This window comes from Lissotriton vulgaris, chromosome 1_1, assembly GCF_964263255.1.
Source record: "Lissotriton vulgaris chromosome 1_1, aLisVul1.2, whole genome shotgun sequence".
Classification (NCBI taxonomy): Eukaryota; Metazoa; Chordata; class Amphibia; order Caudata; family Salamandridae; genus Lissotriton; species Lissotriton vulgaris.
This window is the reverse complement of record NC_141685.1, coordinates 1,792,437,916-1,792,451,717: the sequence shown is the minus strand read 5'-3', so window position 1 is coordinate 1,792,451,717 and position 13,802 is coordinate 1,792,437,916. Positions and strand designations below refer to the sequence as shown.

The following is a 13,802-nucleotide window of genomic DNA, read 5'->3' as shown; positions in this document are numbered from 1 at the left end:
CTAACAATGCATGATATTACTTTCTGCGTGTCCCTTCTAGAGCCTACGGCAAAGTCAACGTCTGGCAGCTTCTCCCCCCCCACCTTTTCAGTCCCAGGGTACTACAACTACTACTCCCGGAGTAAGGTTGCGCAAGGGGTACAGCTTATCGGACAGAGATGTTTCCCCCGGGCACCGCCTACGCCCTGGCCTTGACTCCATTAGGGGGCTGCAGACTTGCTGCGCATGCGCGTGCAGGGGTGGCCCCAGGCCCACTGGGAAGGATACTCTCCTGGCCCCCGTACCCCGACAGCCTACTTACCAGCTGTCACTACCCCCAGAGTTACATGATGCTGACCGCTAAGACCGCAGACTAGGCTTACCACTGTTGACCTTACCGCCACAGGCCAGCATAGTTGACTGACTATCTGGCCCCCCCTCCCTCACTAGGAAGGTCCTGTTCTACGCTTCAAACCCTCCAACCAAGATATGATGTCATCCATAAAGGCATAGTTCCCTTTATGTGAGAGGTGCACCCAGTCCTGCAGAAAAAACTGCTCACCCTTGATGTACCTGTGTGTTATGGTCATTAATCTAGGTCCTAAACAACTTATCAAATTTATTGTTGAGCCGCTTTACCGCGGGATTCAACACCCTGACTGATTCGCCCCCTGTCCACTGAAACCTGGGTACCATGTGAGACCAAGCTATTATGGACTGAGGACACTGTTTTGCTAGCCACCTTATTTCTGTAAGCAATTCCTCAACTAATACTCGCCTACTTAATCTGGCCAGGTCGTTGCCCCCTAAGTGCAGGATCCAGATTGCTGGTGGTCCCGAGCTTGTGCACAAAGCATGGTTCACCAGCTCCCTGAACTGCCCTACGCACAATGCCAGGCTATGTGCAAGACACCAGACAAATAATAAATTTGGTGGAAAACATCGAATTCTGTAACACTTCCCAAATATTGGTCACTATGGATGTGGAAGCTCTCTACAGCAATATTCCCATCATAGGTGCACTTGAAGCTACACATTGGTTCATCCAAAAATATCAGATCGCCTGCCCATCGATTTTCATTTTGGAATGCCTTAAGATTGTACTCACTGATAACATCTTTGAATTCCATGGTAACATCTACAAACAACAGCAAGGAGTCAGTGTGGGCGCTTCCTGCGCCCCTACCATAGCTAATATATATATGTCCCGATTCGAGGAGATATACATATTTAATGAAATAGCGCCATTCTGTGAATCTGTGACCAATTGGTCGCGATACATAGATGATGTCTTTTTTATTTGGGTAGAAAATGAAGACAGCCTGGAGGAATTTTTCTTGTGGGTAAATGAATGTGATGAAAACATTAAGTTTACTAAACATGAAGACAGGGATCAAGTGGAGTACCTGGATGTTGTCATCAAGCACCAGGAGGGGGCCCTTGCCGTTGACTTATTTGTGAAGCCAACGGCAAGGAACACCCTTCTCCACTATGATAGTTACCACCCTACTGTGCAAAAGAATAGTGTACCTTTCGGTGAATTTTTGCGCTTGAGACGCAATTGCACGAGTATCCTTGACTATGATGCAAAATCTACGACGATGAAAGCCAAATTCCTTGCACGGGGATACCCTCACAAAATCATTAGAGACTCATATAAGCGGGCCCGCTTTTTTGATCGACAATGTCTCCTTGAACCTAAAACCACCAAACTAGTCCCCAATTTGATCTTTATAACCAAACATTCAGTACTCAACAACAGAATAAGACAATTAATGTATGCTAACTGGCATATTCTAAATGTTAACCTTCCTAAGACAGAACAATTGCCTAAACCAATCTTTGCGTATAAAAGGAACAAATCTTTGAAGGACCATATAGTAAGATCTAGAATGTTGACATCTAACAGAAATGAACATCAGATTTCCTTGAATATGCAACCTGTGACAGGCACGTATGGCTGCAGTAATTGTAAATCTTGTCAAACAGTTTTGCAAGGTCCTAGTCTCAGATTCAATAAACAACTGGTGAAACCAAGGGACCTTAATAACTGCAGGACTAGTAATGTGATTTACCTTATTATCTGTCCCTGCCAATTGGGTTATGTGGGCCAAACTGGCAGAGCAATCAATGTGAGATTGACAGAGCATAGATCTGCTATACGAACAAAGAAACTAACTGCTCCTATGGTCTCACACTATCTTGACCAGAACCATACGCCAGATAATATGCATTGGTATATCTTGGAGAGAGTTGAAGTTAAAACTGGCTTAGACTTGGATAAAGTGCGTAAAATGCGGGAAGTCTATTGGATATTTTTGCTTGGAACATCAATTAATGGGTTAAATTCAGAAATCCCATGGGAACAAGCATTACTATAAAATACATGCATAAAAATAGACTTAGATCTTAGCCAATGCTATGGTTAACTGTAATAGATAATATTGTTTATGTCTTAGTAATAAAATAAAAATGCAAATGCTGAGAGGGAATAAACAAGATCTGTGGGTCTATGTTTCCATTAATTTGGTAAGGTCTGGGAGCCATTTATTATGACTTTGTTTATACTATAGACGTGTGGCCCCTCCCTATCCAACTGAGCGTTCATCCTTAGTTACTGTTCATATCCTTGCTTACTTTATCATACCGTAAGTGCCTGTAGCTTTCATATCAGGGGCTCACATGCCCCGTATATTGGCCCCCAGTTATCCTACACACTTCCTAGTCCACCTGGCAGGCCTTTGCACCTTTAGGTTTTTAGTAATCCGGTATATAACTCAATATACCTGGTAGGCTTTTTTGCGCCCCTTCAATATGGCGTCCGCCGTTACACCAGCTGACACACTTCATTGGTCGGCAACTATCGATCATGCCTGGTGTAATTTCGTTACTACCCGGTGACGCTCGCGCTACACAATATACTTCTATTTTGGTAGCCATACATGAAACAGCCCCACATACATTTAGATACCCTTTATCAGCTTCGGGGGCTTTTATATATATATATACCGCCGAGAGCGATATAACCGCACTAGCCATGGGATAATCACAACTCTCAACATAAAAACATCACATCTTGCCTTTTCACCTTAGGGTAGAATATTCTTACGAAGGTTTTTTATGGTATCACTCACATTTAAAGATGGCGCCTCCCTTTTTTGGCCGCAGTTGATCCTTTTTTCTCCTTGTTCTAACCTGGGGAACATCGCGAGACTTGCTCTACGACGTCACATGGCACCGGGACCGGGTAGTTTAAATATCTTCCAGACACTCTAGTACCGATGCAGCATTTCGGGCATGACGGCAGTTCGCATCGGTCACATCGCAAGTAAGTGTACCCATACTTACCTTCCATGTAAGACTAAGACAGATACCCCTCTTAATTATGTAGAGGTAGCAGGACTATAGACAGCTTCTACCTATCAGATATCAGCCGTCTGTAGCTAGACGTTTACCGCCATGACAATAGTTTCAGAGACTAGTCTCTCATGCCGGTTCATGTACCATCAGCTATGCATTCTTGCTGATCATTGCGACTACACTGTAATTCACAACATACATAGTATGGGAACTTTAAGCACTATCTTTATTCTCTCCTTGTTGGCCCTGACAGATAGGATCACACCATTGCCACTTGGCCTTATCCTGCCTTCCAGCTGGCTTTCCCCCACGCCTGGTTTTAAAGAGAGCAGTGCTAACATTACCCAGTCGACTATTTACAGGTATAGACATAGGGACATTTCCAGTGATTATACAGTTACCTATGCGCAGCATGTCACTAATCGTGTGCTTTGCACATAATTTAACCTCTGCTTTAGCACTTCTGCACCAATCTCGGACGAACAAACAACCTCTTCCTGACATCCAGTACGATCTCGTCACGGCACTGCACCTCTCCAAAGGCGCACACAATTCTCCGTCGAATCTTAGCAGGTACATCTATAGCATATTTTGTCCGTTTCAGTAGCCACCTCTACATAGAACGTCAGCAATTGTACAATTTGTTAAATATAATTTGCCCTTATTGCAGCATCCGCTCCTGCACGTATCTTGGAGGGCATAGAGCTGATCTCAATAACATCATCTACATAAGAAAGCTATAAGCAGGTACTTTTTGATCTCATAGCGCTACCGCAGTAAGCTCCACCCCATGGCCGTATATATACTTATACCCTGCATTATCTCTATTCCCTGGCAGTATTGTGTCCATTTTGATAGTATCTAAGCTTTGGGGCGCGCTTCAAGTTGACGGCTCCACCCTGTACATCCCTGCAGTGCCAGACCGCCACTTGTAAAGTTTACAACACAGGTATTATGATATATAATTGGTGATTTTCTGTCACCATAGGCTTCTTTCTGAGATTAATTAGTCTGTGTGTTCACATGTTTTCCAACAGATTCCATTCGTGCTATAGAATTGTATCCTGTGCCCGCACCGCGAGTTTGCACATATTCACCATAAACATAAAGCCCTACATTTTGTAAAAGGTAGGATATACACTAATTCAGTGAACTTGAGCCTTTGGCCAGTAGCGCATGGGAGCCCCTGGTTGCTAATCTGCAGTCACTTACAGTTAGACCCCACATGTGTTAAACTCATGGTTAGTATGAAAATGTAATATGGCAAAACGGATATTATTGAGAGAAATGGAATCCAATGCATTTTCGTTTGTAATTATAATTTGAATGTTTGTATATATGTAAATAACATGTGTATATTTGTAGATAGTACATTTTAATGTTAGAATGTGTAAGTGTCTAGGGTAGAGAGCTTTCGGAGTTAGGAGAGAACGCTCATCCATCAGATTAAAAGAATAAAATGAGTATAATATAGATATAACTACTGTCACATGTCGCAGAATATAGATTGTTCTAATGCTGAGTATAATTAATTGAGTATTTTCTACCGTTTTAGTATCAAACCGACATAGCAGAATACAAAACTCCTGATGAAGGCCAGCCGCCGAAACGCGTTGGATCTAGTTTTGTAATGGGCAAAAATATGCTATTGTAGTTTTGATTTGTATAAAAAGTATATTAACTGTTATTGTAAATATATGTAAAAAAGTGATTTATTGTAAAAATTGTTACAAAAAGTGGAAAAAAAAGCCAAAAAAGAATAACCATTAAATAGAAGTTTTTCAAACTCATATACCACGGCATTTCAATTTATAACCTTCTGCAATATGTGTTAGAGTATAAGAAGCATACACATAACCCGGTGTACAGGTCGATTTTTTTAAAAAAAACTGCCCCACGCACAAACCACCTTGACCAAAAAATGACATTCTGGCTCCTAAGCTCGTCACCCTATCTTTGACGGATTCTGCAAAGAAAGTCTTCAGACGGTGAACATATGAGTGTCCTACCACCCAAATTTCTTGATTCTTCTGGTGCGAAGAGTAAACTTGCGCCACTGTGATGTTTTCTTTGCTGTTAACAGCCACATCTTGAATGGACGCCCGCCTCTTCCCTGAGTCACAGGGTGAAGAAGCTGCAAGTAAGTAGAAAGAAAGGAAGGGTTAGTGCATCGCGACGCCGGCAAGTCATGCAATGACTACAACGAAGTCAGTTATGACTTAATTCCGTTACAACACGCTTCCCTCACTCTTGAGTCACAAGAATAAGGGATCCCTAATGGGCCTGAATGCTCATTAAGACCCTAGAGCATGTGCAGCCGCACATACCTTTTATAGCAGTCGGAAGTCCACCTGCCGATCTTTTTAACACGTTCCCCCCCCCAGACCCCTTGCCGCTGCTTCAGTGGCTGCGCCTATTTTGAAGGAGTGAGTTCCGAAATCATTGGAGTCTAACCCCGCCACTTCTAGTGCCTTGAGCATAACTCTTTTGAACTGAAATACTGTGAGGGGTGTCCCGTCCTTATGTGTGAAGAATGGTCCCCCTACACTTTGCACCCTTTGAGCCATGAAAGCCTCTAACCTGGTGAGCGGGCAACATGCAGTGTTCCCTCCCCTGTGCAAGGCTACGCAGTCCCCCCTGCCCTCCTAATCGTTTTTTCAATTTGGCTATGGAGATCATAACTGAACTCGTACCTAGCTACATATGTCCTGCTTGGAGCCCCCCCCAGCCAATCCTGTTTATTCCTTGCGACTAACTCCCCCACCCTGAAAGCACCGTAAAATGCTAAGCAGAACACCGCCTGGAAAAGGACTGCCTCACCAGGTGATGTACAGACCCGAGGTACGGCCAACACTAGCCTCCCTAGGGTTTCTAAACCAACAGGTCTCCTAAAATCCGGCTGGGTACCTTGCAAACGTTGCCAACCCTTCAGAACCTGACGTATAACGAAATGCTTAGTGGGGTCGCCTTTTCCGTGTAATTTGGCAAAACAAGATATTGCTGTGACATGTCTCCTTGTTGCTGCCACTGTGCGGCCCTGTTCCCACATGAAGGCAAGATACGCAACTACCGACTCAAGGTCAAGCCATCTGGCAACCCACTGGTCCCACAGAAAAAGACAACAAAAAAAACCGCCCCTTCGTAAGCGCTCCTTGTTCCAGGCACCAGGCTTGCAGCCATGAGGTGCGATACTCTGGGGCACCAAGTTGCCAGAATTGTTCTGGGAAAGGTGTCGGGTAGACCGCTGCCTCTGGGATGTGTACCCTGAATGCCTGCATTTTGAAATGAGACAATGTGTCAGCTGCGTGATTCAGCACCCCTGGAACATGTTTTGCTCTGAACAGTACATTGAACTTCATGCACTGCAACACTATCTCCTTTAGCAAGCGCAGTAATATCCCACATTTGGCTGACTGGTTATTTATGCATTCTACCACTGCCATGTTATCAGACCAAAATATGACAGATCGATCCCTCAATGCCTCTGCCCAGACGACCAAGGCTACTAGAATTGGAAAGAGCTTGAAAAAGCTTATGTTACTGGTGAGCCCTGAACTTTTCCACCACTCTGGCCAGTGCTCCGCCACCCAGTTGTTCCCCAAGATAGCCCGAAACCTTCGCTGCCTGCAGGGTCGGTCATCAAACACAGTTCAGAGTTAGACACGGGCGGGCTGGGCCAAACTACTTTGCCATTAAAGTCCCGCAGGAAAGGCTTCCATATCTGCATATCCTGCCTGACCTCTCTGGACAATCTAGTGTGGTGATGCTTCTCCGTGAGGCCGGACATGGCGTGAGCAATAGTGCGGGAAAAGGGGCGCGCCATTGGAATGATGCGTTACGCAAAGTTCAACTGGTCCACCACTTGCTGTAGCTGGTGTAGTGTAACCTTTTCTCTGTTAAGGCAACATACCAGGGCAAGCCCAAATTCCCTGACCTTGTCACTTGGTAGTCTGGACACCCCTTGGATGAAATCTAATTCAATTCCTAGAAATTCAATGGTGGTAGCTGGACCCACTGTTTTATCAGGAGCCAACGGTACCCCAAATTCCTGCATGAGGGTGCAAAACTCCTGTAGTGCTGACCTTGATTCCTTCGAGCCTGGCGCCCCTAAAAAGAGGAAGTCATCCAAATAATGGAGGGCCCACTTATGCCCGGACTTCTTCCTGAAAGCCCATTCTAGGAAGGAACTGAATTTTTCAAAATAGGCACATGACACAGAGCAGCCCATTGGCATATACATGTCAACGTAGTACTTGCCCTCAAACTGGAAACCTAGGAGGTGACAATCATCTGGGTGAACTGGCAGCAAACGGAAAGCTGATTCAATGTCCGACTTTGCGAGCATTGCTCCATGCCCTAAAATTCTCAGCATGCCCACAGCTTGATCAAAAGATGCGTATTTCACGCTACACAGAGTGTCTATGATGTCGTCAATCACTGAACTACCCCTAGGTGCGGACAGGTTGTGGATCAATCTGAATTCCCCCGGCACCTTTTTTGGTACCAACCCTAGCGGTGAGCACACAAAGTTCGGCATCGGGACATCCTCAAATGGTTCTGCCACCCTTCCTAGGTTCAATTCCTTCTGAATTTTTGCCCTTGCTATGTCCATATTGGATCTAACAGACACCTGGTTCCTACAGTGTTTCACCCCACTGTGCCCTTGTGCTGGTATCCTGCAACCTTCCACAAAACCTTCCCCGATGACCCTTGCAGAATCAGCACAATTGTACCGTTCCAGCCAGGGTATCATTGCGCTGACGTTCACAGGAGATCTAGCCATACCTAACAGTCCCTTACTGATCTTGTTTCCTACCCCCTTTGTCCCTTGCTTTTTTGTTGCACTTGGATTTCGGGGTGGGATGCATTACCGCAATACCCACAGTAGTGTTTAAATTTACACATGCCGGGGGCCCTGGAACAGGACGGTTTGTTATAGTCAAAGCAAACCCCTTTCTTTCCGGTGGTCCCTGTTCTGGGTGTACTCCCCCCCACGTTCCCAGCGGGGCTTGGCTTAAAGGGCTGAAACCGCACAGTGTCTGTGACCGGTCCCCTCATGCCCTCTGCCGTAACCACCACCAAGTGTTTCAGGTGGAGGAACATGTCTGTCTGATCCCACCTCAAAGATCAGTCCTAAGCCTTTGCCCTCCAAAAATCTTTATCATAGTCCTTCCACCCATCGCCACCCTTCGCTGCGTGAGCGAGAGTAATTCTATTTTGATAAATTGCCATTTGTGGCCCTACTTCTGGGAAACGTTCGAGCATGACGGACATGTATGTGGAGAACCCCTGAATCCAATTCGCCAGGCTCTCCTCCACACTGTATTTCAATAAGATGCTGGACCATTCCCTGGGATGTGTCCACTCCTTATTCTTCCTAGCCTCTTCCCTTTCAGCCTCATCAATCAGGAGAAAAAACATGTTAACGTATTCCCCTTTCCATATTTTTTCCTTCATCTCTTTAGATAGATGCCGCCCTAATTGCTCCCTCCCCGAGCGGATTTCTTCCACACCGAGTGGCGTCAAATACTGATTTTTACCTGCCGGTGCTGTCACATCAGCTTTCTTGTGCTCCTCCAGCTCCGTCGTGCTGCTGCTTGAGCTTGGAATGCCCTCTCCCCCGGAGGCTGGCACTGCGTCCGGAAGTACAGCCCCCTGAACAACGCTGTTAGCGATAGGTATCGTGGGCGCCTGCGTCGGATTCCCAACCGGTAGTGCTGGCACCTACTTCGGCTTTCCGGGCCCTAGCTCTGCCAGCAATTTCTTTGCCCCCTCCTGAAGAAGCCCCCGCAGCGTGCAACCAATTCCCTACGGTCTCCAGCCATGGCAATACTGCTGCCAGGCTAGCTGTAATGTTTGGCTGCGTGGGGGTGGTTGGTGTACCATTCAGACACCTGGCCACCAGGAAGGGCAGCCGGGACCTCCCCTTGTGGGGGTGCTACCGCTCTCCCGAGGCCCTCACCTGTGTTTGCGGGAATTATATTGCCCGGGAGCAGTGGTGTGCTTGCGTTCACCCCGCTCCCCTTACTACTGGGCTTACGCCTGCTCTGCTTCAGTGGTAGGGGGGGAATAGTTCCTTGGAGGGACAACAGACCTCCTGTGCCTCCCTTCTGTTGTTTCCGGACCCTCCACCTTGTCCTGTAGTCTGTTAAGAGTCTGCCCCATGGCCTGCACTTGCTGCATTAAGGTCTCCAGCATCACCTCAGTGTGTGAACTCTTGCTGGGTCGCCGTGCCTTAGGGGCCATGGCGTGGACTGACGTTGTTAAAGTGCCTAACCATGCGCAACCTGACCATGCGTGAACCCTTCCTCAGGAGACCTTATCCCAAATAACCTTCCCGTTGTAGCGTGCCCCAGCCAACCTCTGCAGTCATGCAACCAGAGCCAAGACCCACTGGCTAGCCCAGTAGGCTCAGGTGAGCCGCCTGCTCAAACCGCCTATGGCTTCCAGAAGCGATGGACTGCTGATTAACCGAGGCCGCCTGCAGTTCCTCCAGTGATCGCCAACACTTTGCGCGGGGAAGAAGAGTGACGTCCTCCCAAACCGTGTGTTGTTGCTGTAAGGAGAAGAAGGAAAAGCAAGTCTTACAGCGCCGCCTTGCCCCTCCTTCCCTGTCAATGCCAATAAACTGTAAATGCGAGTAATAGCGGTGCCTAATCCCCTAGGCTACCTACTTGCTATTAGTTGGCACCCTGCTGATGCTACAAAACCAGGTAAACCTAGTCTGGGAGGGGGGGTGGAGACAGTGCTGTAAATTAATTGGGATGCCTGGATAGAGGAGGCAGCCCCTCCTAAGTCGCTGCCAAGATCCACTGGCTTCAAACTATTGACCCGCCGCGCAGTGGGACCCTCTGCAGTCTGTGTTTCAACACCCCTGCTAACAAACAGACTCTCCCTTGACTGTGCCCCACAGAGCCCCTACTTGTAATGCGGCTGTTCTCTCCGCCCAGACAATCTGCTCAGCCAAATATCCCTGCCGCACCTCAGGAACAGCCCAAAAACCTGGAGACTAAACACCGGTAGATTCACGTCACGTGCTCTGCCCAGATGCCCTCTTGCTAGTACGCTAAAGATGCGCTGCCCTCCGCCTGTCAACCTGCAGGGAAACAAAGCACAAAGGAAATTGGGAGCACACGGGATTGGCTCCAGCCAAGGAAACTGCGTTGCGTGTTCCACTGCTCCCCGGCCCGACGAGCTACTCTAGACTCCCCGCTGGATTCCTTGCAGCGATGCCCACCACCTACACCTGCAGGGAAACAAAGCACAAATTAATTGGAAACACACGGGTTCGGCTCCAGCCCAGAAACCGCGTCGCATGTCGTGTTGTTCCCCTGGCCCGACGAGCTCTTCTACTCTCCCCGCAGGATGCCTCCACCAGACGACCTGCATAAAGGGAAGAAAGAAAAGGATTGGGGGCACACAATCCGGTCCGGCTCCTGCCTCCGCTCGTCCAATTCCGCTGTAACACACCTGCAAAGGGAAAAAAAACATAAAATTTGATTACCGGGCCTGCAGCCGCCCGCGGTACGTGGTAAAGAGAGGGAAGTAAGAGCAAAGAGGCTGCTCTCCATGCGGGCTCCCCCTTTTAAGGGTTGAGCCCCTAGGATTCGCCCAGTTGGGGCGGAAATGACGTTGCCTAGCGCAAAGCGTGTGCCTATTGGTTGCCGCTCTGGGGTAGGGTCCGCGTCATTGCTGACGCGGCCCCTCCCCTTCACTTGGAGTTCCCGGGGACCAGGGCGACCGCCATAATGGCGGCCCGTCCCATGCTGTTCCTGGCTTTCCCCAGTCTACCTGCTGCGCTCTGTTTGCGCTTCCTCTGCTAGTTTCTTGCTCTGTTTTGCCTTCTTCTGCTTGCTTTTCTGCCCTGTTTTTCCTACTTCTGCTTCCTTGTCTGCCCTCTGGTTTGCTATTCCATTCTCGTTTTTCTGCCCTCTGTTTGACATTTTCTGATGATTTTTCTGCCCTCTGTTTTGCCTTTTCTGCTGGTTATTCTGCCCTCTATTTTGCCCAGCTCCTCTAGTTTTTCTGCTCTCCATTTTTGTCTTTTCTGCTTGTTTCTTCACTTGTTCTGCTGTTTTCCTCCTCCCACCACCCAAAACCCTGCTCTCTCCCCAGGACCTACATAATGGAGGTTGCAGAGAAACCCTATTGAGCAGGTCCTCATGCCAGCTCCTCCTGTAGCAGTTGTCCTATCCAGCTTGCCCGCATTCCGCTACCCTCTGCTGCCTGTACCTGCTACCCTCTGTAATGCCACCTCTGGTAAATTCTTGCTTTGTTTTTCCATTTCTACTTTTTTATTCTGTCCTCTGTTTTGCCTTTTTCTGTTAATTTCCATGCTTGTTTTTCAGACCTCCGTTTTGAATTTTCTGCTCGTTTTTCTGCCCTCTGTTTTGCCATCTTTTGCTCTGTTTTACCTTTTTGTGCTTGTTTTTCTGACCTCTGTTTTGCTTTTTTGCTAGTTTTTCCCCCTCTGTTTTGCCCTCTACTACTATGTTTTGCCTTTCCTGCTAATTTTTCTGCCTTCTATTTTGCCTTTCTGCCTTTTATGTTTTCTGCTGGTTTCTTTCCTCTTTCTGCTGTATCCCTCCTCTCGCCATCTCCTTCCTCTCACAACCCAGCACTCTGCCCTGCCCCCACGACCTACCTAATGGAGACCGCAAGGCGACCCCATTATGAAGGTCCTCGTGTCAACTCCCCCTGCAACAGTTCTCCAGTCCAGCTTGCCTGCAGTCCACTACCCTCTTCTTCCTGTCTACCTGCTGCGCTCAAGAAGAAGAACAGAGGGAGAAGGAGGATAAACAAAACTAGGTCGTCCTCCAAGTGAACGTAGCAAAAAATCAGGAACCCAAAGTACTGGATTCAGAGACATAGTTAGTATGTTATGGTCACTGCATGAATTATGTCAGTACATACCAGAAGAAGAAAGAAAAATTTCTTTCTAGAGTCCCCTCACTCACCGGGGTTTCCCCACGGTGACATGCTTCATCATTGGGGCCATCCCAGTTCTCTACGAAAAGGGGCGTGCTGCGACTAGCGAACTACGCAGGAGCACTTTTATTGTGAATAGACTATGTGTGGTGTAAAGTGATGAGGTGGTGGAGTGGGTGTAAGTGAATTAAAAATACCGTGCTATTGGGCCTCAACAAATTTATTTCGCTCCTAGTTTTGGTATATTAAAATGGGGGTGACACTGCTATTTAACCTTAAGTAGGGCAAAATCAGTGTTTTCTGGTCAACATGTTTCAAGCTCCCCAGGCTTTTCGTCAGGACCATACAGGGATCAGCCCTGTATATACCACTCCTATATTTTAATAAATAGGATGAATGAAAATACTACTTCCAACGCTGTTAACTTTTAAAACATGCGTGTTATACATACGATTGTACTTTCTCGTTGTTTCTGTGAAAAAAGAATGACACATGATTAGTGGCAAGAGTCCCCTCCTTAAGAGGAAGGGTGTCCCACATATAATTCACGCCTTTTCCTAGGGTATTAGTGTCCCTTTTGCACCTTATTGGTGTGTTCAGGCTTTCCAGTCCAGTGCAATCGTAAATAAAGTGGTGTGAGATTTGTGGTTTTGTGAATTCACACATAGAAACAACACAGGACTTAATGTGACTATAGACAAGACACACAACACATATATATTTCGTCATGGTAAAAGCAGCATATTTGCATGTATTGGTGCTTAATAGCACTTCATGGTCTCTGGTGGGGGCAGGATCACCTCATGGAAACATTGCTGTTGGTTTCAATGGAAGTTATTAAAATAGCGTTTACGCGAAAATCGCGTGTATCTGGACCCACGTACAGTCAAGGTCTTTCATAACACCAGCAAGGCGGAATTAACAGCCTTACATGAACTATCCAAAAATGACAAAATCACGATCAAACCAGCCGACAAAGGCGGGGCAATAGTTCTACAAAATACTACAGACTACAAAAAGGAATGCTTACGCCTCCTAGCTGACACAAGAAACTATGTCATCTTGAAAGAGGATCCCACAGAACGGCTGAGAATTTCTATTGCATATCTTGTCGAGGAATGCCTTGCCAATGACTGGCTAAGCAAAAAGGAAGCAGACTTTTTGGTAAATAAAAAACCAATAAAGCCTTATTTTTATACAATCTCAAAAATCCACAAGAGACTTGAAAACCCACCAGGCAGACCTATAGTCTCGGGGATTGGCTCAATCCTGGAACCGCTATCAAGATTTGCGGACGCCTTTTAGAGACCTCTTGTACAAAACACCAATACGTACCTGAAAGACACTAAGGACGTTCTCTGCTTACTGAAAAAACTGAGCTTTGACCCCACATCCAGTGTCCTTATCAGCCTGGATGTGGAGAGTCTATACACAAGTCTCCCACATCGAGAAACTCTACAGATACTGGAAGAAGTACTTTTTGAGAATGAATGGAAGTACCATACCCCACAACATGTGGTGATGGAGTGTTGCCA

The 13,802-nt window shown here is 46.9% G+C and overlaps 1 protein-coding gene across 2 annotated transcripts in view; it reads left to right on the top strand.

Annotated features, from left to right (window-relative positions):
* SLC16A7 (solute carrier family 16 member 7) overlaps positions 1-13,802 on the top strand; it is a 540,170-nt gene that overhangs the window by 87,599 nt on the left and 438,769 nt on the right. The window lies entirely within an intron of this gene.